Source organism: Quercus lobata, chromosome 8 (assembly GCF_001633185.2).
Source record: "Quercus lobata isolate SW786 chromosome 8, ValleyOak3.0 Primary Assembly, whole genome shotgun sequence".
Lineage (NCBI taxonomy): Eukaryota > Viridiplantae > Streptophyta > Magnoliopsida > Fagales > Fagaceae > Quercus > Quercus lobata.
Window position 1 is genome coordinate 4,890,509 of NC_044911.1, and position 25,046 is coordinate 4,915,554.

General features: G+C 38.3%; 1 pseudogene; it reads right to left on the reverse strand.

The window, feature by feature from the left end:
* Positions 1-1,712: 1,712 nt before the first annotated feature.
* On the reverse strand, positions 1,713-11,790 carry LOC115955574 (annotated as a pseudogene).
* Positions 11,791-25,046: the final 13,256 nt, after the last annotated feature.

Consider the following 25,046-nt stretch of genomic DNA (forward strand, 5'->3'; position numbering starts at 1 on the left):
GAGTTTTAGAGTGTAAAAGTTCTTAATCTCCCAGAAGCTAAAAAATACACACACTTCTCTCAACAAAAAAAATTGAAAAAAAAAAAAAAAAATCAATCAATCTCAAACCTTAATTTTTAAAATTTTTTTTGGTGCAAATTGCTGAAAATTTTGTCACTCTCCACTCAAAGCATATAATTGAGTTTTTTTTTTTTTTTTTTTTTTTTTTTTTTTTTTTAAATATATATATATATTTTATTTTTATAAATAAATTTTTTTTTTTTAAAGCTTCTCTATAGCTGCTGCACTTCCAAACTTCTTCTCTGTTAAGCGTGGGTTCTGTTAAGTCCTTGTTTTTGTTGGCTTATTTGCATGCCAAATTTATTTGTATTTTCTTCTCAATTTTCATGTATTTTGGGTTAATTTGTAATTGGGTAGAAGTACTTGAACCCTGACCACTATTGCTTTGAAGAGAAGGTAGCACTAATGAGATGAGTGTAGCCCGTGATATGGACACATCATAGAAAAAGGAACAACCTTTTTCAGTGCATCTAATAAGCAACTCGTGACCAAGTCACGCCCGTGAGTTGCTTGAAAATTGATTCTAGTCTTGCATTCTTATCATTTAGCTAGTTCAATCCCAATCAACTCTACCCCATTCCAATTAGCAAGAGCTGGTGAGAAAATCCCTAGAGATCTTTGAGAGTTTGTTAGAGCATTATTGAGTTCATCCATTTGAGAGAGAGAACTTATGTTCCTTCAGTGAATCTTTACCATTCTCTCTTATCTTTCTCTCTTACCATTTCCATGCTACGAGAGGAGATTTTCCAAACACTCCATATCACCTTTAAGTGATCTTTGGTTGAGTGGTTGGTGTTGGGAATCATTGGAGAGCAATACCATAATTCCAAGAGAACTTAGGGGCTTGCTACTTGCCACTCAACATGCGTACTCCGGAGACTAGGTGAAGAAATAGCTCAGGGAAGTCAGTTGCAAACAAGAGCTTGGAGGACTCGAATTCTAGGCTAGCTTTAGGCTTGAAAGGCCCATTGTAAATCTGCATTGCAACTATCCACTAGTGGAGGTTTGGCAGTGGTGCCATTGAGAGATTTTGACGCCAAGGACTTCAATTTTTATTTTCAAAAACACATTCGATGTTTTCTTGTGGTTTGCATTTCTTTACGTACCTCTACTTTATTAATTTAGTTGTGTAAACACCTCATTTCGCAACTTACATTTAACCTCATTTCATCACAATGATCAATTCACATCTCAAGGGTAAAACTGATATTTTGACTGTTTGATTTCTAATTGTATTGCATTAAATAAATCTTCAAGTCACAATGATCAAAATCAAAGGTCATGAGCCTTAATCAGACCATTTAATTGAAAGATATTATTAAATAAGCTTTTAACGGTTAATGAGCACTTGCATGAATTAAGTCCCAACCACACGTGACTATTAACTCTTAATTTTGTTTTTCTGAGAGAGTTTCAACTTATGAGGTTCGCTCTTGATGATAGCTGTTTATCATCAAATCAAGACACCAATCAAATTTTGGTATAGGCGGAAATTGAACTTCAAATCTCTTAATTCAAATTAAATTTAATAATGTCTCATAACACTAGTGATTGAGGATATAATTTATCATGGATTTGTATACTTATAATTGGATTTGGGGACAAAGTATTAATTAATTACTAAACTTTGGATTTAATTGATATAAATGTTAATTTATTTAATTGAATTAATTGGGAGTTAATTGGCTGAACTTAAGGGCCAAGGAATGTTTGAAATAGTATAAATAGCCCTCTCTTCCTTCAAATTAATGGAAGATTCATTAAACTATGAAATATTACCCTTTCAAGGTAAGAGAAGACGTCATCTTAGAGCAAAGCTAGCTTGCAAAGCAACCAAGGCAAGAGCATGAAGTAGCTTTTCCCTAACCCAAGGTTCTGGCTAGGAGTCCTTTGAAGTCTGAGGTATGTTGTTGACAAGAATTGAGCGTAAGCACCATTCAAACACTTCAGGGCACAATATTTTGATCCAAAATGTAGCCTTCATCCAAGATGGCTCAATCAAGTACTTGTCTCCACTGCAAGTGCTATCCAAAATAGCCTTAGCACACCCTTTTGTTGTCTCAGCTGGCATCCAGTTAACTTGAACCTAACCAAGCATCACATTAAGAAAATGAAAAAAGATCCCATCATGGTTTTAAGAGAATAAGAATGGAAGTGTACATACTACATAATAGATAAATTGGGAAGTAGAAATTACAAATAGTAGAGGTCATTACAAGTTGGACAAAGTTCAGCTATAAAATTGGTTATAAGTCAAAGTTACAACCTTACTCAATATCTTTTTATTGGAGGTGATTTTAACAAATCCACCATTGGATTACATTTTCTTTTTATATCCTCTATGTTTGAAAAATTTCTAAAAAATTAAAAATCAATAGCTATGTTATCAATCAATTGTTTAAATTGAAAGTTTTTGTAGCTTATAGATTATATGGTAAATGATATCTGATTGACACAAAATTTGACATGTGTATCAAGAGTATAAAGAACATACAATCTAACGATTGAATTTTGAAAATATGTAGTGTGGGGGGTAAAAGACCAGTAGGTCCATGTCGATGTCTATATTGGGCCAAAGGCCCAGCCCAAGGGAAAAATCCCTCTTCGGTCGTGGGGAGGAAAAGCCCCTCCTCGGCCATGGAGAGAGCCCTCCTCGGCACAGTGTAGCCGAGGATGGAGGAGGTAACCTGCCACCGGTAGTGACACTCCCTATCATCCCGCGGAGCGGGAAAAGTATTAAAGCAGAAAAGGACAACGAAAGTGTTTAAAGGAAAGGTTGCCATTATTGCATTCAGTGCCTTGTGCATGACACGACCATACTTCTTTGTCCTTACAACCACTCCCAACAACTGGAGGGAAGGGCTGATGGGACAAGTACCTACCCTAGGGACCTCATTTAGGAGGAAGAAAACTACTATAAAAAGGGAGTAAAGAGAGACAGGGGGGGCGAAGACCTCCCAACACGTAAGAGGGACCAGAAAGGGCTCCCGGAACTGTGCCGAGGACCAATTCTCCCAGATGAACTCAGTCCATCTCATCCTGATCAAGTGAAATACCATGATAACTTTTGTTTATACACCAAAGCCTAGCTTTTTGGCCCATTCTCTACAAATTCATTATACTGGGCTCGTTGGTCTAAGGCCCCACGCATCCTGGGCCGGACTAGAAAAATCGGACCCTACAATTGGCGCCGTCTGTGGGGAGAGCTTGTGCGTTGGCGAATATGACGGTTAGTCATGGTCAAGCTCCTATCAACAAGAATCCCTTGAGAGGACCATTTTGGCAGTGGTACGAGTTACGCGAAAGCCCCCCCATCATTTCCAGGAACATACCGCCATTATCATAGCTCAGCCTCCTTTTTGGGGTCACGCTACGAAGTGTTCATTACAAGGGGAGGATCGCTAGACAACACAGTTCAAGGGGCTTCAGACGTCATATATGCGCCCCCATGCACTTGTCAAGGTGCTAACTCTTGAGACCCCTAATATTCCGGTTCGCTGAATTCCCCACAGACAGGGAAGCTAAGGGCTAAACCGGAATCTTTTGAAGTGCTAGACAGAACCAAGGTCTTGCATGGTCTTCGGACTCAAACCTATGGGGAAACTAGACATTCTAAGAGCCTAAGTGATAGATAGAACCAAGGTCTTGCGTGGTCCTTGGACTCAAACCTATGGAGAAACTAGACACTCTAAGAGTCCAAGTGCTAGACAGAACCAAGGTCTTGCATGGTCTTCGGACTCAAACCTATGGGGAAACTAGACACTTTAAGAGCCAAGTGCTAGACAGAACCAAGGTCTTGCATGGTCCTCGGACTCAAACCTATGGGGAAACTAGACACTCTAAGAGTCCAAGTGCTAGATAGAACCAAGGTCTTGCATGGTCCTCAGACTCAAACTTATGGGGAAACTAGACACTCTAAGAGCCAAGTGCTAGACAGAACCAAGGTCTTGCATGGTCCTCGGACTCAAACCTATGGGGAAACTAGACACTCTAAGAGCTAAGTGCTAGACAGAACCAAGGTCCTGCATGGTCCTCGGACTCAAACCTATGGGGAAACTAGACACTCTAACAGCCCAAGTGCTAGACAGAACCAAGGTCTTGCATGGTCCTCGGACTCAAACCTATGGGGAAACTAGATACTCTAAGAGCCTAAGTGCTAGATAGAACCAAGGTCTTGCATGGTCCTCGGACTCAAACCTATGGGAAAACTAGACACTTTAACGGCCAAGTGCTAGACAGAACCAAGGTCTTGCATGGTCCTTAGACTCAAACCTATGGGGAAATTAGACACTCTAAGAGCCTAAGTGCTAGATAGAACCAATGTCTTGCATGGTCCTCGGACTCAAACCTATGGGGAAACGAGATACTCTAAGAGTCCAAGTGCTAGATAGAACCAAGGTCTTACATGGTCCTCGGACTCAAACCTATGGGGAAACTAGACACTCTAACGGCTAAGTGCTAGATAGAACCAATGTCTTGCATGGTCTTCAAACTCAAACCTATGGGGAAACTAGACACTTTAAGAGTCTAAGTGCTAGACAGAACCAAGATCTTACATGGTCCTCGGACTCAAACCTATGGGAAAACTAGACACTTTAAGAGCCAAGTGCTAGACAGAACCAAGGTCTTGCATGGTCCTCGGATTCAAACCTATGGGAAAACTAGACACTCTAAGAGCCAAGTACTAGACAGAACTAAGGTCTTACATGGTCCTCGGACTTAAACATATGGGGAAACTAGACATTCTAAGAGCCCAAGTACTAGACAGAACCAAGGTCTTGCATGGTCCTCGGACTCAAACCTATGGGGAAACTAGACACTCTAAGAGCCAAGTGCTAGACAGAACCAAGGTCTTGCATAGTCCTTGGACTCAAACCTATGGGGAAACTAGACACTCTAAGAGCCCAAGTGCTAGACAGAACTAAGGTCTTGCATGGTCCTCGGATTTAAACCTATAGGGAAATTAGACACTTTAAAAGACAAGTGCTAAACAGAACCAAGATCTTGCATGGTCCTCAGACTCAAACCTATAGGGAAACTAGACACTCTAAGAGCCAAGTGCTAGACAAAACCATGGTCTTGCATGGTCCTCAGACTCAAACCTATGGAGAAACTAGACACTCTAACGGCCAAGTGCTAGATAGAGCCAATGTTTTGCATGGTCCTCAGACTTAAACCTGTGGGGAAACTAGAAACTCTAAGAGCCCAAGTGCTAGACACTTGAATAGCCTAAGTGCTAGACAGAACCAAGGTCTTGCATGGTCCTCGAACTCAAACGTACGAGAAACTAGCAACTTCAAAAAAGGCCTAAGTCCTAGGCGGAATGGAGGTCTTGTATGGTCCTCGGCCCTTCGGCCTTATGGAAACTAACACACAATGGTGCATTTCTGAGTGTTTAGAATAGGTACAGTCATGCCTCGGTCCTTGGACCAGCACCTAAAACAAGTTAAAGTTACGAATATCATCGGAAATGCGGAAAAGAACCCTAGTACCCAGCGACCCCTCGGACAGTTTATCTTAGATTACACGTCCTCAGGCAGTCACCCCGTTCGCAATACAGAACGTGCGGCTGTTATCCCGGTTAGTCTTATATAGTTAACTTGTTTAAAGTCGGTATTGTTGTGCTCGTGGGTTTCAATAAGTTCAAAGTAATAACTCTTTACCGACAAGGGCATCGGTTCTAAGTACGGTTCGAAAGAAAAGACACCAGCACATTCATTCATAAAATAATTATTGCAGAAAAGGAAGGATACATAAATTGTGATAAAATAATCTTTTATTAGATAAAGAGATAGTACAATATACATAAAAGGGCTTAGAGAAGCCTATATCATAAGCTAAGTATAAAAAAAAAGGGGGGGGGGGAGGGAATACACGGGAACGATGGATCCTTCAATTTTACTCTAGCAATAACTAAGCAAGTCTGGATGGCACCAGTGATGGAAGAGAAGAAGAATTAGAGGCACCTGGTCCACAACCTTGCTCTAGCAGTGACTAAGCAAGTCTGGATGGTACTAGTGATGGAAGAGAGGAAGAAGCGGGGATGCCAAATCCCTATATCTGCTCTAGCAGCAATTGAGCAAGTATCGTTCTAGCAGCAATCGAGCGAGCATGGATGGTACCAGTGATGGGAAGTCCAAGCCCTCACTGCATAACACACGGCGCCGGATGGAAGTCCTAGTGCTGTCGCACTAAAAATTTGCTGCGACCTCCACCTACTTCGGATTTTGGTTGACGGAAGAAGAGGCTCATTTCTTGCCTTATCGAGGAGAAGAAATGTCTCGAGCCTTTGTCTCCTTTGCCCTGATCGGCCCATTCTAAATCTCGAAGACACCCAAGGCTTCTGAAGAGGGTGTGGTTCCTTCACCCTTACCCTAGCCTTGACCATTTCACCTCCTAAAGCTGAGTCACACTAGTAATGGGGACTTTGGGAACAATTGGAGAGTTAGGAATCTGAAAAGCTCAAAAGGTCTGTAAATAAAGGGAAATGACCTCCCACCGTGCTTCTTATATAGAAGGCAAACCTGGTGGCAATCAATTCACCCAAATCTCCAAAAAGGAATTACAAGCGAAATAAATCTCACTCAATTTTCAAAGTGGTCTTCAACCGTTGAATTTATGTCACCTCGTGAAGGGACCCTCATTAAAGCACGCCTCGCATACCGAAGCAACAGCGTGGTTGGGATAGATTAAAAGAATGTCTCACCGCCAGGAATGCGCCTTAGACAAACGAAGAGGCTCTGGCCTTTAATGGAGGGCTTGACGTGGCAAGCCGAGACAGAGGCCCGATATTACCAAAACTCTCCTCTCCGCCCAAGGAGCCGGACAACAGGATTTTGAGGGGCTATTGTAGGAGGTAAAAGACCAGTAGGCCTATGTTGATATCTATATTGGGCCAAAGGTCCAGCCTAAGGGAAAAATCCCTCCTCGTTCGCGGGGAGGAAAAACCCCTCCTTGGCCACGGAGAGAGCCCTCCTCGGCACAGTGTAGCCGAGGATGGAGGAGGTAACCTGCCACCGGTAGTGACACTCCCTATCATCCCGCGGAGTGGGAAAAGTACTAAAGCAGAAAAGGATAACGAAAGTGTTTAAAGGAAATGCTGCCATTATTGCATTCACTGCCTTGTGCCTGACACGGCCATACTTCTTTGTCCTCACAACCACTCCCAACAACTAAAGGGGAGGGCTGATGGGACAAATACCTACCCCAGGGACTCCATTCAGGAGGAAGAAAACTACTATAAAATGGGAGTAAAGAGAGACAATGGGAGGTCGAAGACCCCTCAACACGTAAAAGGGACCAGAAAGGGCTCCCGGAACTGTGCCGAGGACCAATTCTCCTAGATGAACTCAGTCCATCTCATCCTGATCGAGTGAAACACTATGATAACTTTTGTTCATACACCAAAACCTAGCTTTTTTGGCCCACTCTCTACAAATTCATTGTACCGGGCTCGCTGGTCTAAGGCCCCACGCATCCTGGGCCGGACCAGAAAAATCGGGCCCTACATGTAGTAATTTTAATGATATTAAGTAAGGTTATAGCGTTTTCTACTTAATAGGGTACAAAAAGGTTAGCACAATTTTTGTTAGAGAAATGTTATATCCATAACATTTTTACAATATTTTCACAACAAATTCTAAGTGGCAGGTTGTTACCAATTGTCAGGGGTGGCAATTTTTACTCATATCCAGTAACTCATCTAAGAGTTAGGCCTTTTTGGATATATACCACTGTAAGTTTATTTAAAAAACCTTCTTTCCTCTCCCCTTGTGTGTGTGTTAAAAAATATTTAGTATTCTAAAAAAAAAAAAAAAAAAAAAAAAAAACCCCATCCATGCTCAAACTACTCATATACATATCTAGTGCCCCAATGGGCCTCCACACAACAATGACAATCAAACCTTAGTTCCGAAATGTGAATTCGATTATGGATACTCAATAGACAAATTAAGGAGGTGTTTGGTACTACAACTTAAATAACAATTTTGAGTTTTTAAACAGCATTACACGTATTTCCACACACTATTTTCAAAAAATACAAATAATATTACTAGAACAACATTACCAAACGGACTCCAAGTGTTTCAAATGGAAACATTCAGATTCAAATAATCATTTCTTAGTTGTATCTACTGATTTAAAAGAAAAGAAAAGAAAAGACATAGGTCAAAATTGAGTTGTGTATTTTGTCTAGTTAAAGAGGTACAATTCTAAAGCATAAGATTTTCTAGCTAGCACATCTACATGGTCGTTGGAACTTATAAAAAGTTCCAACAAGCTTTGGTTCTGTTGGTACTGACTCGCAATAAAGGAGAGCTTATTTTTGTCCCCTCCCTCACAATTAACCTTATCCAAAACAAGTTTTTTTTTTTTTTTTTAATCAGGAATCTTTATTGAAAGAGCTGGAGCCAACAACAAAACAGAACCGCACAGCCCAAACGAGCAACAATACAGATAAGGCTTCTTAAAAGGGAGACCAACAACAACAAACCAAAAGGAACCTCAACTAAGCTCCAGCCAGACAAGGCAACACAACCTACTAACCTGCAAAACCATAACAGAACTACAATACCCAAAAAAAAAAAAAAAAAAAAAAAAAAACCACTGATAAAAGCACAACTAAGACAAAGTACAACCAACACTCAATAGCAGATATCCAACAAAGCAAACAACAAACTACTTCAAAAAGCTTAAGGGAGGCCTAGGTAACATCCTTAAGCTAAGTAGGGGTTCTCTGAAGAACAGAATCTGTGAATCCCCACCGACAGCAGAGTTTCTGATTAGTATCGTTACTAGGGAACATGGTACCCTATTCAACTCGATTCTTGACTGGCTTTCTGATAAGCCTCAAAATCTGATCTTCTATTTTAATCAATCCTTGAAAAATGATTGCATTTCTATGGCTCCAAATGTGGTAAAGAGCTGCACTAAGTCCCAGTTTACTACAAACAGATTTCAAGGAATTTCCTTTCCATTGATTCTCTGCCCATTCAACAATATTATCCCAATCATCCCTATGGATTCTTGGCAGCACCAATACTTAACCCTTTTCCAAATTCTACTAGAGAAATGGCACATAAAAAAGTAAATCAACTGCTAGTCCTCTGCACACTAATCTTTCTTTTGTAGACAATCTGTTCTTTATTGCCAACCAAGATATAAAAGCACATCTAGGAATAGCTTGAGAGAACCATATAACTTTCCACCAAGCACTAGCAACAGAAAACACACCTGTTTTGGAAGGGATCCACCAAGCTGTATCTGCATCTCCAATTTCAATTAAAGGCAATTGACTCAGTAGAGTGTCTAGGCTCTCTGATCTAGTATACCCCCAGTTCCAATGGCCATCTTGTATTACACTAGCTAATTTAGAGTTAGCGAAGCTACCAGAGTCATATACTACTCTAAATCCAAAACAAGTAGTTATTGAGGAAAACTTGTTTCTTAGGGAAAGTTTGCCATACTATTACCTAACTTGTTTCTTAGGGAAAGTTTGCCATAACATTACAATTTTTAAAAGATTTCAAACCCTCTTGTATGGGTTAACCAGCTCAATGCCTTAATATATATACAACCTACATTGGTAGGGTAAAGGATGAGCTAAGTTTGATAATTCACAATATACTTTTTTCTAAAGCCTACCTTTGGTAGAAATTCTTGTGTCATTTCTGACTCAATCACTCCTGGAGTCACAATTGTAATTCCAATATCCTGTCCAAATTCAGTCCTCAATGTCTCAAAAAAGGATACCTGGGCTGCTTTGCTTGCCTGAAACCATCACAGATTTACAAGCAATTGATGAGAAAGAAAATGTGGGAGTAACACATATAAGGAGGTTTCTTACATTGTAGAAGCTCAATCCCGGAGTAGTAAACCATTGTGCAGCTGAAGCAATTACAACAATCTTCCCTTTGCTTTTTCTCAAGTGTGGAACTGCATAATGGGTGCTATGCACTGATCCCCAGAAATTTATATCCTAAAAATTATAAAGCTGGAGGTAGTTAATGGGTGCAGACAATATGCTGTTTTGCTAATCTATCATATGAGAGAAATTTTAAACTTTAAGGTCTGCGTTTTGTTGCCAAAATTTTGTGTTTTTGGATGTGAATAGCCAGTGCGCTTTGAATTGAACCCCAATGCCGATTTCATTTTGACAAACACGTCAACACTAGTCACTTGGCCTATAAATGCAATAATAATTTACCTTATGGTATATTTTGAAGTTACCTCAAGGGACATTATCTAAAAAACAATAGCTGCAACTTTGTTTTAAATTCGAATTACAATTACTATCACAAGCTAGTTACAAAAGTAGGACAAGAATGCAATCACGCATGCTGGTTTTATTACCATAACTGAAGCAATATCAGAGAAATGGGTGAAATCTTCAAACAAGCGTTATTGTAATACTACTCCAGCGTTGTTCACCAAATGATCCACTGTTCAAAAAATCCCACCAACCATAACACAAGTTACAATTTTTCCCCTACAAAAGCCATAGAAAAATCAAAGTATATCACACAATTTTCTTTATTAATAAGTTACACAGAGTTGGTAGGTCTTAAACATAGATCTTATCATCTACCTTACTTTTACCAGGAAAGCACACGTCATTTGAGTTAAAAAAATATTGTTGAAAACATATGGGTAAAAACTCTTTCACAGAGTACCGTATTGTGTTAAACACACTGAAAAAAAAACCACCCAAAACATATATATCACACACTTACAATGTCCAAAGTGGTTCACTGTCTCATTAACAATCCTCTCACATTCTTCAACCTTGGAAACATCTGCACGTACCACAACAACCTCTGGGGATCCTAGCTTGCGGGCTTTATCAGCGACTGCCTGAAGACGGTCCTCCCTTCTTGCAACAAGGGCTAAACGAGCACCTCTCTTGGCATACTCATAAGCAACATGCTTCATAGTTCAAACTCCCAAAGTTAACATGTCATATTAATACTCTTAAGCATAAAGGAACTAGATATCTCAATCTATATATTAATATGGAAAATAAATGTGAGAATGAATGTAATTGTTGCTACATCAATAGCATAATATACCATCTTAACAACTACGAAAGATTAAAGCTTGGTGTTTATGCTTTATACACTAATTCTCATTTGATTAATTGAAAGGAAATAGAAGTTTTATTAATTTTAAAAGAGTTTGTAAAGTTTAAAAAAAAAAAACAATAAATTTTTTTTGAAAAGTAAAAAATATAAAGAAAAAAAAAATATTAACTTAAAGAAACAAAAATATATGAAAAAAAATAATCTCCAAGGTTGGGGAAAAAAGTGGATAAAAATAGGAAGGATTAGAAAACCCTTTCCCTTTGGCTTCTGCCACTATCTATAATGATAAATGAGGGTGTTGATAGAAACCTCGCCAATTCCTGAAGATGCTCCAGTGATAAGTATAACTTTGCCAGACACATTTTCACTGTATACGGATCTTTTTAAGGACCAAAGAAACTTGAGAATAAGAAATGGTGGCATGAAGAAGAGTAACACGATGAGAGTTAAGGGAAGGAGTACAATGTTCAAGAACTTGTGAAGCAAATCCATAGCTTTTTTGCTACAACTACAATAAACAATGAGAAAGAGAGATACTATGAAGTCCAAAGAATTGTAAAGAAATAGGATTCAATCAGATAACGTGCATTAATTCTCAATACAACTGGCAGGGGGTGGAACTACCATAGTACCCTTATGATAAGGTACATGTGAGAATGGACATAAGAGTGTTTGACATCCGTTTTAGCTTTCAGCTTTTATTTGTATGTATAGTTTTTTAAAACTTTTTTTTTCCCACATTTTCTCACTTTTCTCCTTTTTTTTTTTTTTTTTTTTTTTTTTTCTTCACTTTTTCTAAGTTACAAGTGTATTTTAGAATACTTTTTGCAATTTTTCTTTTTTAGAAATAACTAAATAAGTTTGTGTATCTTACGATATACAATATTGTATATCATACGATGTATGATACTGAAAAATAAAAAATCGATTCATGATATGAATTATGTGTTGACAATTATGTGTACAATATAGTTGTACACATAATATTATTTCATAATATTACTATTCCAAGGTTGCCACTAATATTTTCCTCAAAAAGAAAAAAGAAAAAAAGGTTACCACTAATATTATATAACACAAATAAATAAACCTAATAGATTTTCATGACACTTTGTTATACCATATTAAATTATCAATTCATAATCAAATAATGTATAATTTTAATATCATTGTTACATAACATGTCATGAGTAAAGTAAAAAAAAAAAAAAAAAAATTTAATGAAAAAAAAAGGTGAGTAAAGTGGCCGAAAAAGAAGAAGAAAAGCAAATGCGTTTATAAAAAAATAAAAAATAAAAAAGCTTTTTTTTTTGAGGAAAAAAAAAAAAAAAGCTTTGTTTACATATTGACTAAAATCATCATATCAGTTGAAATTTATCAAAATGAATTGGAATAGAATTGGCAATCACTTAATAATTTCCTCATTAATATTTTTTTTTTAAATATATGCACCATACAACTCAACTTACAAACAATCTTACTATTACGCACTCTTGATGTTGTGGTTACTTTATAAGTATAAATGTTTATGAGGTGCGAGAGGTATGAGTCAGGGTTCAAATCTCTAAGAGGAAACTTCACATACATATACAAAATAAAGAGAATTCAATTAACGTACTTTGGGATCAACTGCATGTGATGTGAGAATGATGTTGTACATGTGAAAATGTGGCTTGAATTAAGCCTATTCGGCTAGCTACAACCTAATATTTGTTTCATGCTGGGCAATATTATATTAAAGTGCCGTTTTGGAATTTAATGATGAAATAAAATTTGCGGCCTATTTTGTCAAATCTGGCACTCATATATACATATTGTTTCGGCTAGATTGGCATTGCTGTGTGAATGGTGAGTGTTGGGACCAATTTAGACCCTAGATTTATTTTAAAGCGGAATTAATCAACTTTAACGAATTAATTGCTATGAATTTAGATTGATTTCAAGATTAATTACCACTGTGTAACATACACTATTTAGTAAAGGTTTTTTTTTTTTTTTTTTAATGATATTTTTTTGGTTATGTTAGGTGATCTGGGATTTTTTTTTTTTTCTTCTGATTAGCCTTTAGGTAGTTTGGGCCGGGATGGGTGTTTTGGTTGTATTATGTTTGGACTTTGGAGGGACCACGGGCCCAATGGTTGGGTCAAGTGATTAATTTCGTTTGGGTTATTTGGACCAATTTGGATATTATTGGGTTCTTGGGACTAATCAAAAAACTTTGAGACGGTTAAATATTTTAGGCCCAGACTCTAAAATATGAAAATTTCTATATACTATTTTAGTGGGTCTAGGTCTACCCCATGTGCGCAGTTTTTTTTTTTTTTTTTTTGATAGGGAATGCATAAACATTTCATTACTAAGAGAACATAAATTTTACATCATGGATGAGGGCTTGCTTAGCAAAGTAAGGATTCTCTTCAACCCATACAATGTCATTAACAATGCTATAAGCATTTTTTGCTACCAAGTGGGCCGGCATATTCCCTTGCCTCAATCTCCCTCTAACACCACTGCAGAACAGCCACGGCTCAGGGCAAACATAATTCCAGCCTCAAAAGCTTTTGATTTAACCTCAAGGGGACCGAGAGGGGCATCCAGTTTTTTGCACAAAGCCGCTACAACAGTTCCCAAGCTGTCACGGATTACAACCTCGACCCCTGTTGAGCCTAAATCCTTGAAAGTTGCTGCATCGACATTCACTTTGAACAATCCCGGAGGAGGAGGAGACCAATACCTCAGCTAGATAGCAAAGTTGGAGTGCCTATCACCCTCATTAACCGCACTGAACTCAGCCCAGTGCTGCATTGCCTTAAACACCAGCTGCTTACCAGAACGCAGCACACCATTGAGGCGCCATTCATTTCGTCTGTGCCAAACCTTTCAAGCTATCATAACCAGACGAGAAACACAATCCACACTCACATTTTCGCACACCAGCAACTACCATAGAATATCCATAAAAGAGATATCTCTTCTATCTAAGCTTAGGGCCAATTTAGAGCACTCCCACATCTTTTGAGCTTTTGGACAGCCCCATAAAGCGTGACCAGTGGTTTCGGGCATCACCTTACACCAGTCACATGATTCATTTGCCAATACCTTCCTTCTCTTTAGGTTTACTTTTATGGGTAACGCTTCTCTACAGGCTCTCCATGCAAAATGCTTAACCTTATAGGGAATAGGGAGCCTCCAGAGACTTTTCCAAAACCTTCTTAATAGGCTACAATCCGAGACACTCCCTCTAGTACCCAAGGAAGAAATCCTCACAGCCAAGTAATAAGCACTTTTGACAGTGAATTTACCATTAGCCGTTTCAGCCCACACCAATTTATCTGGAGGGGAGCGGACACTCAGAGGGATACTTTTGACTGCTTTAGCCTCATGTGACAGGAAAATAGAGTCTACCACTGAAGATTTCCAACACATGACCTCAGTATCTATCAACTCACCCACCCGGGTTTCCTCATGCAAGAACAACCGAGGAGAGATTACCCCATGAGAGGAAGAACCAGGCAGCCACCTATCACCCCAAACCTTCACATCCCTCCCATTACCCACTCTCCACATAATTCCTTCCTTCACTAGATCTTGCGCCGCCATGATGCGTCACCAAGTATAAGACGAATTATTGCCTAGAGAAGCTTGGACAAAGTCACATCTAGGAAAATATTTAGCTTTCAAAACCCGGAAGGCCAAAGAGTCATGGGCTAATTGCAATCTCCATCCTTGCTTGGCAAGTAGAGCCAAGTTAAAACATTTCAAATTCTTGAAACCCAACCCACCACCAGCTTTGGGCTCACACATCTTTTCTCACGACACCCATGGGATTTTCTTCTCCTCGGATTTTTGGCCCCACCAAAAATTCCTGATCATACTTGTTAAATCATCACATAGTGAATCCGGGATTTTGAAGCAATCCATAGTGTATGTTGGTATTGCCAAAGCCACAGTTTTGATGAGGATTTCTTTGCCCGCTTTAGATAGTAGCTTCTCCTTCCATCCCGCCAGTTTTTTTACCAAGCTTCTCCTTGATATCATTAAAAGTATTCCGCTTATTTTTCCCCACAAGTGAAGGTAAGCCAAGATACTTCTCATGTTGTTTTATGACCTAGGCTCCAAACTTTCTTTGGATTTCACCTTGGATTTCCCTTGGAGTGTTTTTGCTGAAGAAGAGGGAAGTTTTTGCTCGGTTTAGTTGCTGACCTGAGGCTCTCTCATAGACTCCCAACACCCTTTGAAGCTCATCACAATCCTCCATTGAAGCTCTACAAAAAAATAAGGTTATTATCTGCAAAAAATAGATGGGATAGTTCAGGTCCCTCTCTGCACACAAAAATCCCTTTCAAGCCACCGTTAGCCACAGATGCCTTAATAAGAGATGATAAACCCTCCGCACATAGGAAAAATAAATAAGGCGACAAGGGGTCCCCTTGGCGAATACCCCTAGAGGGGGTAATGCTACCCATGGGGCACCCATTAACCTTGATTGCATAGTTTACCGAGGTGACACATTTCATAACAAGACCTCTCCACCTTTCAGCAAAACCAAGCTTCTTCATAAATCTTTCCAACCAGACCCACTCCACTCTATCATATGCTTTACTCATATCAAGCTTTAGAGCCATGTCCCCCACCTTTCCCCCCTTCTTTTTACTAATATGATGCATAGTTTAAAAAGCTACCAACATGTTATTAGTAATAAGTTTACCATGCACAAAAGCACTTTAAGAATCACTAATAATAGATGGCAAATTTTTTTTAAATCTATTAGCTATAGCCTTCGAGGCAATCTTATAGATTACATTGCATAAACTAATAGGTCTAAAATCAGTCACATGTTTTGGCTCTTTAACTTTAGGAACAAGCACAATATGAGTTTGATTAAAGTTAGGAGGAGAGATACCATGGTTCAAGAAGTCCAAGATTGTTTTGCACACCACACGTCTGCATGTACTCCAAAAATGTTGGTAGAATAAAGGTGGCATACCATCCGGGCCCGGTGCCTTTAGGGGATACATTTGCTTTAGAGCTTGACAGATCTCACTCTCGTGAAACACAAGAGCCAATTCAACATTCATCTCCCCTGAAACTTTCGGCCCAACTGTACGGAGAATCTCCTTAAAGTCCACGGGAATGAAGGATGAGAAAAGAACCGTGTAGTACTCCACAAAAATTCCAGCTATCTCGGCCTCTTCCTCGTGCCACACCCCATTCCCATAAAAAATACCGTCAATATGGTTCTTGCTTTTACGATTCGAAACTTTTGCATGAAAAAACTTCGTGTTCCTATTACCTCCTTGAAACCAATTTTGCCTAGCCCTTTACCTCCACATTTCATCCTCCCTATCTAACCAACAGTTAAGTTCAATCCTCATTTTTCTCAAGTCATGAATTTGGTTAGGAGAAGTAGGTTGGTTCTCCAACAAAGCCAACTTAGCTTGTAGGTTGGCCACCTCAGCCCCCACATTACCAAACTCCTCTTTGTTCCATTTCAATAATTCAGCTTTGCACCTATCCAAGCATTTCAATATAGCCTAATCTGGACCCAACAATTCCCCTTCCTCCTAAGCCTCCTTTACAACCTCCTCACACTGAGCATCTTTGAGCCACATGGATTCAAATCGAAACAACCTTCTTTTACTTCTCTTACAAGACCCATTTTTTAGGTGTAAGGATAGAGGAGAATGGTTAGAGATCAAGGAGGATAGATGGTGTAGCGTTGCCCTTGGGAAAAGATTCAACCAATCTGTACTCCCTAAGGCTCTATCCAATCGCTCTCTAATATAAAAACCATCTCTTTGTTGATATAACCAAGTAAATTTAGGCCCCACAAACCCCAAGTCTCTAAGAGCACAAAAATTGATTACCTCCAAAAATAGCTCCATTTGTCTGTTTGGCCTTATACGTCCCCCTTCCTTTTCCGATAATCCAATGATTTCATTGAAATCCCCAATCACCAACCAAGAGAGAGAAGAGGAGTTCTTCAAAAACTTCAATTTAGCCCAAGATTCTGATCTCCTATTCGTTTTCGGGTTGCCATAGAACCTCGTAAAGTGCCACCAACCAATACCCAAACCACCATCAATCCAAGCGTCAATATGGTCATAAGCAAAAGATTGCACGTCAATAGTTACCCCATCTTTCCAAAATAAAGCCAGACCACCACTATTACCATTGCTTGAAACGAACACTCCATGCTTTAAATTACACCTCTCTTTAACTTTATCAATCCACTCTTTTTTATCAACCTTAGTCTCCATTAGGAAAACTATGTCGGGCTCTTCTTTATTCACCACCTTTTCCAAGGCACGAACTGTCCGGAGGTTCCCAAACCCCCGACAGTTCCAACTTATAATGCTCGTTGTGCTCGGCAGGGTTGCCTAGCAACCTCCACCGTTGAAATAAGTTCAAGCTTGTCAATAGTCTTACCTCGCTTATGAGTTGGTTCAGTACCATCAGGCCTCTCAAAGCTGATTTTGCGTTTCTGCCCAACATCAATGTCCATGCAAGAGCTTAAAGTCTCCTCTACCAGTCTCCCATCCTTTCTTTTCCAGGTACCCTGTTTAACCTTGCCCATGCTTGGACTACTATCCTTCCTCACGTTAGGAGTCTTAGTTGTTAATTTACTACCCTTATTCCCTTTGCATGAATTTCTATTGGTCTTTTTTTGTTTACTGGCTTCAGTTGGAACATCCCCAAGTTTAAGGCCCAACTTAGGTGAGCCTACATCAAGCCCGGTCCCTTTATCTTGCGTGGAATGCACTATATTTAAATTAGGATTAAACCCCACTTCTTGCACAGCCATGTTTATCAGTCCTTTCCCACATAAAGCTTCTTGAATTTTCGTCTTACTTGTGTCAAAGATAATAACTCCTTCCCCCTCAATTGCCGCATCAATCTCCTCCAAAACCTTCTCAAAATATGCTTCAGCCCTCTCTCCATAACTAACCCTCTGATCACTTTCCTTATCCCTAGACTCTGTATCTTCTCTTGGGATAATCTTCGGAAAAACAGGGCCTGTGACACGAAGTCCGAAGTAGTATTGCGCAGCCAGCTTGCTCGTCCCACCTGCTTCTCTTTGCACCGCTCTGTTCTGCACAGCCAACTCACTGGAACCACCCTCTTCCCTCTGCACCGTCCTATTTTGGGAGTCCGTCATCGACTCTCCCTTAGCCCTTGTTGTTGTTTTTGCCGTCCACCCAGTGCCAGTCCCCGTATTGGAGATCCATTGTTTTACCATTCTTTTCTTCAACAAAGAAACCTACACAGTGCTTCAAATTGTGCCCAACAAATCCACAAAAGTAGCAGAACATCCCCAGTCTCTCATACTTAACGTTTAGCCATGTACGATTACCATCGGAGTCTGAGACAAAACATCCCCTTCTTAATGGTTTAGAAACAGAGACGGAAACTCTCACTCGCATGAACAGGCTTTGTGAATCATTAGACCTTCGTTTTTCCATTTCCTCCACCGTGCCAATCCTACCACCAATATCTGTTGTTATTTGTGGAGAAACCATATCAAATGGTGCTCCCCAAATTTGCACCCACAACGAAACACGATCAAGAGCAGCATTTACTGCAGACATCCCACGTTGCCATCTCTTAAGTACCAACATTTGATTATCAAAAGACCAAGGCCCATCTTTAAAGGGTGTTTAGATTGGCCTGTTTTGAGTTACATAACTCAAAAACCTTAATTCAAAACTCAAAATCCGTGGGACCCATCAGTTGAAATATTGTTTGGTTTAGTTTCCAGTATTTGTTTACAGTTCTCATATCTCAAAATTTTGAGTTTTGAGAATGAGAAATGAGAACTCCTCAGAAACTGTTTTCAGTTTTTGAAATATGAGTTTTGTGGCATTTTTGGTAAATAATCACAAATGTGTGGGACCCTCTTCAGTGTATGGTCAGATCATCCTCAGAGCCGTTGGAAGCTTTTGCTGTGCCAAATGCTCCAGCTTCAATTCGGCCTCTGTTTTCCTCTCTTCTCTTTACTCCACTGACTCTCCATTTACAATTTTACACCTTCATTTACTACTTCTCCATTAACACCTCTCACCCACCTCTACTAACATACCATTATTTCAAACTTTTGCCTTTCTTTTATTGCTCAAACCTCTCACTTGTTCCATTTTTTCAAGAGCCACTCTTAACCCAGCACAAAGCGAGATGAAGAAGAAGGAGTCTCAGCCAGAAACAAGCACACCCCGACACATCCGATATCGGTGTCAACTCCGGTTTGAGAATCCAACCTTTGCCCAGGTGACTGTGTTTTCTCTCTCTCCCTCCGTAAACCCACCTTGCTCTGTTTTGTGTTCCTCTAAATTTCAATGTTTGTATTTCAAAGTTTTTGTTCAGGTGCTCTGTTTTGATTTTGTTTGTGTTTCATTGTTTTTTTCAATTTCTCTAAACATTGATGGGTTTTGTAAAATAATGAAATTTGTGTCCGATGGGTTTTGTAAAAAATTTGTGTCTGATGGGTTTTGAAAAATAATCGACTTTGTTTGTGATGAAATATGGACTGAGAAACTTTGATTCGGGTATATGTTATGGGTTATTGTATGGGTTAGCACTGGTTTATGCTAAAAATCCAATCTTTTTGTGAATTTGTTTGCCATTGTGTGTGCTGAGTCTTCAATAAATATTTCGTTGCTTTTGTCTCCCTTCTTTTCTTTATATTGATGGTTTATCAAAAATTTCATATTTTGAAGCACTCCTTTATAATCACTTGAAGGGACTCAGTGTGTGATTTATTATAAATTCAATATCTATGGTCATTTCTTCTGGACAAGAGTGGTTGCTTTCTTTCTAATAACAAAGTGTACAACTGGGTTTATTCTTTCTCTTGGATCAGATTGAGTCATCACTTTTATTTTGTAACTTTGTTTTGTAATAATTCTATAAAGCTTGAGGTTCTATCTACTTGAGGTTGCATTCTCTGGATTTGTTATGGATCTCACTTTCTGTACATAATTCTGGAAGACAAATTTTGTTTGATCTTTCAAAAGGCCAAAAGGACCCACATTGACATATTTTTAAAACCTATGATCTATAAATTAACAAATTGTTGTGCTGGGATATTTGTATTAGATGGCTCATGAATCACAAGAGGTGGATGACAAATTGTGGCCTCCCCACATTGAACAAATTTTCATTGAGATTATGTTGGATGAATAGCTTAAAGGGAATATGGAAAATGGTGTGTTTAAGACCCCTGTTTGGGAATCTATTACCAAGCAGCTTAATACCCAAACTGGGAAGAATTTCCTGACTAAGAAGGTGATTCAAAAGCATAATAGGCTAAAGCAAAAACAACAAAAGTGGGGGCAATTGTTGAATCATACGGGGTTAGGGTGGGATGAGTTAACACAAACTGTTACCGATTCTGAAGAAGTGTCGGCAAATGTGGTTATAGTATGTTCTTTATTCCATCTGTTGTTTACATATCTCTATTAACTTCCCAATTGTCTTTCGTATGTCATATTGTTTGATGTCAATTTGTTTTGTTCTTTTTAGGGAGATCCAAAAGCATCATTGTTACGGAAGAAGGGCTGCTCCCACTATGACAAACTAAGGCAACTATTTGCCCCTACCTGATTATGAGCGTCATCGCTATTGAATCTGGAAATATGTGATGGCTTTTTGTGTATTGTGGAGTATTTTGTTGGGTTGTTGGTGCCATTACTCCACCTGGCTGTATAGTGCCCTATATGGGTTGTAATATTATAGTTATGAACTTGTACAATTCCGTTTTAGGCTAGGTGACACCTATTCACTAACTACAATGTACATGATGCATCTTTTGGATGATATGATGCATTATGTTGATGTTATTTAGGGGGTCAGTATATATCTTCATTGTTAAAGCCTTGTTGACAATGTATTTTGTAACTTATATATTATTCCTATAATTTGACAATGGAATATGTTATATCCTCTTTATGTTAATATTTAAATGTTTATTTTTGTGTGTATATATATATATATATATATATATATATTGCTTCTTGGATATGTAAACAAATTAGATTGTTTACAATGTACAGGTTATGTCAAAGCATTGTTGATAATGCACATGTTATTTATGTATTTGATATATATATATATATATATATATATACACATATACTGGTCCCAATGTGTATGTGAAGATATCACTATTAAAGCAATTAAGGCCTCTTTATTTATGTATTTGAGATATATATATATATATATATATATTTCAGTAATGCTTTTTGTCTCTCATCTTCATTTGGTTTTTGTCAATACTTAGTATATGTCCATGAATGACAGATTTTTTTCCCCTGATGAAAGCACAAATTTGATACCACAAAGAAGGCTCAATACAAATCAAAGAATCTAAAACAACAAAAAGTTATAGGAGGACTGGAAAGAATCTGAAACAACAAAGAATCTGTACACAGTTTTCCATTTTCACAAACTTGGAAACTGGCAAACAGAAGGACTTGTTATAAGAAAAGAAAAAAGCTCAGACCTTTCTCTTAGGTTCGGCGCGTGTGTGTCTGTGGAGATAGAAAGAGAAAACAGTATTGGGTGAAAGGAGAGAGAAGAGGACACGCTGGAGAGAAAACCAACCTTCTAACTTGTGCAGGTTGTGGGCTCCACCAAAAAGTGAAAAAATTGAGGACTGAGATGTGGGGCATGGTTTTGAGACATTGGAGCCAAACAATTTTTTTCAGTTTTAGGTTTTGAGTGAGATAGAGTTTTGAGAAATGAGTTATGTTTTTGAGTTATGTGTTTTGAGTTATAAATTTTGAGTTTTGAGATACTTCCAATCCAAACACCCTCTTAAGGATCCGAGCCATCTAAAATTCAGTCCTAAACTTGAATTGAAATAGGTTTACACCAACTTCCACAATCTGTAACTCAGAATCCAATCCCCAAACCCTCCTTAAGGTACTCAAAGCAGCTCTCTTATTATATGGTTTACAAGTTAAAAACTTGCGTACCAAACTAAGCACACAGCTTTCAATCTCACTGACCCTCCTTTCATCAGCAATCTCAATGACTTCCTCCTCCTCGGATGTGAGTTTTAGCTTATCTAGAATTTCAAAGACACCCTCAGCCATGATGCACCAAGAGCACCAGGATACTATTAGAGTGGATGAGAGATAGAGAGAAAAGGGAAGAAAAATAAAACTCAAACCCTTAGGACAACCTAAGGGAGATAGGCTCGTTTTGAAAATGAGAGGGAGAGACTCCTACCAAGAGGAGAATGCTAGAACATGTTAATTGGTTTGAATTTGAAGTACTCTAAAGAAGTGAATTCCTAATCTATATACTTGTAAGCATATCTCTAGTGTGTTCTAATTAGTTTCGATGCTCAATTGGTAGAACTTGTTGTTATGGAATAAGAGATCTTGATTTATATTATGCCTACATTAAAAATAAATCCATTAGTATCATTATAAAAAATAATTTTCATGAAGCAAGTATCATAAATTTTTAATTCTATTATATCTATTAAAATAAAAAAAGAAAAGAAAAAAGCTGGTCTCTTCCTCTCATCCCTTACATCATGGAATATGTCCTTCCATCAAACGAATTTGGGGTTAGGATCTTTGATTTCTAAATAGTAAGACAAAGTTTATCTTGATAGGCTCTTAGATCCGTTTTGTTTTATGTTTTATCTTCAATTAAAAAAAAAAAATCATAAGTTATACAATAAAGCTAAATTCATGTGGGTAAAGTGACACTTTTTGAACTACATGTAAACAACATAAAATCGGCCCAAATTATAGGTGATTAAAGTATAATATATAAATAGTTTAAACATATGCCTCTTCATTCTGCCACCATTATAGGGCGGAAAAAATTCGTGGGAGACAAAGCGGGGTATTACGGGAAATTTTTTTCATCCCTATGCATTGCTAAGAAGTGAGGACTTTGCTTCTTATGTGAAGAAGCTATCCTTACAAGCATGGTATTCCTTTGAGTTGGACTTGAAATCAAGCATCTCATTCACTACTTTGTCTCAATTAATGACTTCAAAAGGAATTAAAAACACACACACACACACACACACACACACACACACACACACACACACACACACACATCTTATTTTATTTTATTTTTGCTAATTAAAAAAAAAAACATATTCATAAATTTAAAATATTTTGAAAAATTAAAAAATATAATAATCCATAGCTTTGCTACAATGAAGAGAGAGAGAGAGAGAGATTAAGAATTTGTGAAGCAAATCATAGCTTGAGCCTAATATTTGTTTCTTGCTGGAAACATTAAAGTATGGACAAAGTTTTCTTCTAAATTGCTTTGGATGAATCATTTCTAATCAATTAGGTGATAATTTATAAGATTATTTATATGTATTATTTAAATTAGCTTGTATCGTGCTTACGCACATAAATGTTCAATTGTAGTGGTACCAAATTACTAATGATATTAAGCATGGCTTATTAAATATATAATAATGAAAGAAATTAGGAAATATAATAAACTTATATTTACATCTATGATAATAATAATAATAATAATAATAATAGTAATAAAATTATCATTTGGTTTCGCTACTTAGGTATTCTTACAATAACCCTTCTAATCAATCAATAAACATAGACTCTCTCAACTTATTGGGGGAAAAGAGTCATTTTTATGATTACATACAGGTTTCTTTGTGTAGGAAAGCTCTCTCTCTAGCTTCTCTTATACAGTAGAATAGAAGTCCCTTCCTTAGGAAGGTGTGATAGTACTCCTTGGAATAAGACTATTATTCTAAGGTTTATGGGTTTTTTTTTTTTTTTTTTTCGAGGGTTACTGGAAACAGTATAGGTTCTCTATTCATCCTTTGTGTATCTCATCAACATGGAGGATTTGACCACTGATTAGAATCGTCTTACTTTATCAGAAAAAGAAGGTCCAGGTTGCTCCCTAGATGAGGAACTGAGCTCCCCAGAGTTCATCATTACCGCAAAATTCCTGACAAAGAGATCGCTGAACATTAATGCAATCGCAAAAACTTTTACTCCCCTTTGGCGATCTCAAAACGGGTTCAAGGTGCGTAATCTAGGTGATCATAAGATACTATTCGTTTTTGATAACAAATCAGAGGCTAATAAAGTGATCCAAAGTGAACCATGGACATTTGACAAGCATCTGATAGTAATGGAAAGGTATGATCCTATCTCTTCCATTGATGAACTTACACTGGACAAGACTACTTTTTGGGTGCAAGTTCATGGTCTTCCTATTAATTTCATGAATGTGAAGGCATCGGAGAAGATTTGTGAGGTTCTTTGGAAGATTATACTTACTGTCAATCCGAATGAAGCAGAAGGAGGGAATTTTATCCGGGTTCGTGTTTCAATGGATGTCAATGGCCCTCTATGCCATGGGTGATTGGTGTCATTAGGGCGAGAGAAACAAGTCTGGATTAGTTTCAAATATGAAAGATTACCGAATATTTGCTATTGGTGTGGTTGGTTTGACCATGATGACAAGGATTGCGAGATTTGGCTAAATAGTGAAGGTTCACTCTCTCAAGAGCAGAGGCAATTCGGTCCAAGTCTCAGGGCAGCCCCCTTCTCATATTCACGTAAATAGGTACTTACAGTTCCGAGTTTTTACAAGTCCAGGCCGAGCCATGCTCCATCCTCGATGAATAAGGGTTCAGATGGGAATAAGGATGATAGGGAGGGGAAGGATACAAACAAAACCCAGGCGGAAGCACCATCATCACCACCGTTGAGCAATCGTGAGCCTGGAGAAGACATGCAGAAATAGAACAAACCAGCAACGATGGGGAAATCTCAAAATTTAATGCAGTCCATTACATGCACTAACTGTCCAACGGAAGTAAATCCCATCTATCCCCAATCCGTTGAGAGCAATTATGCGCCTCCAATAAATATGCATAACACA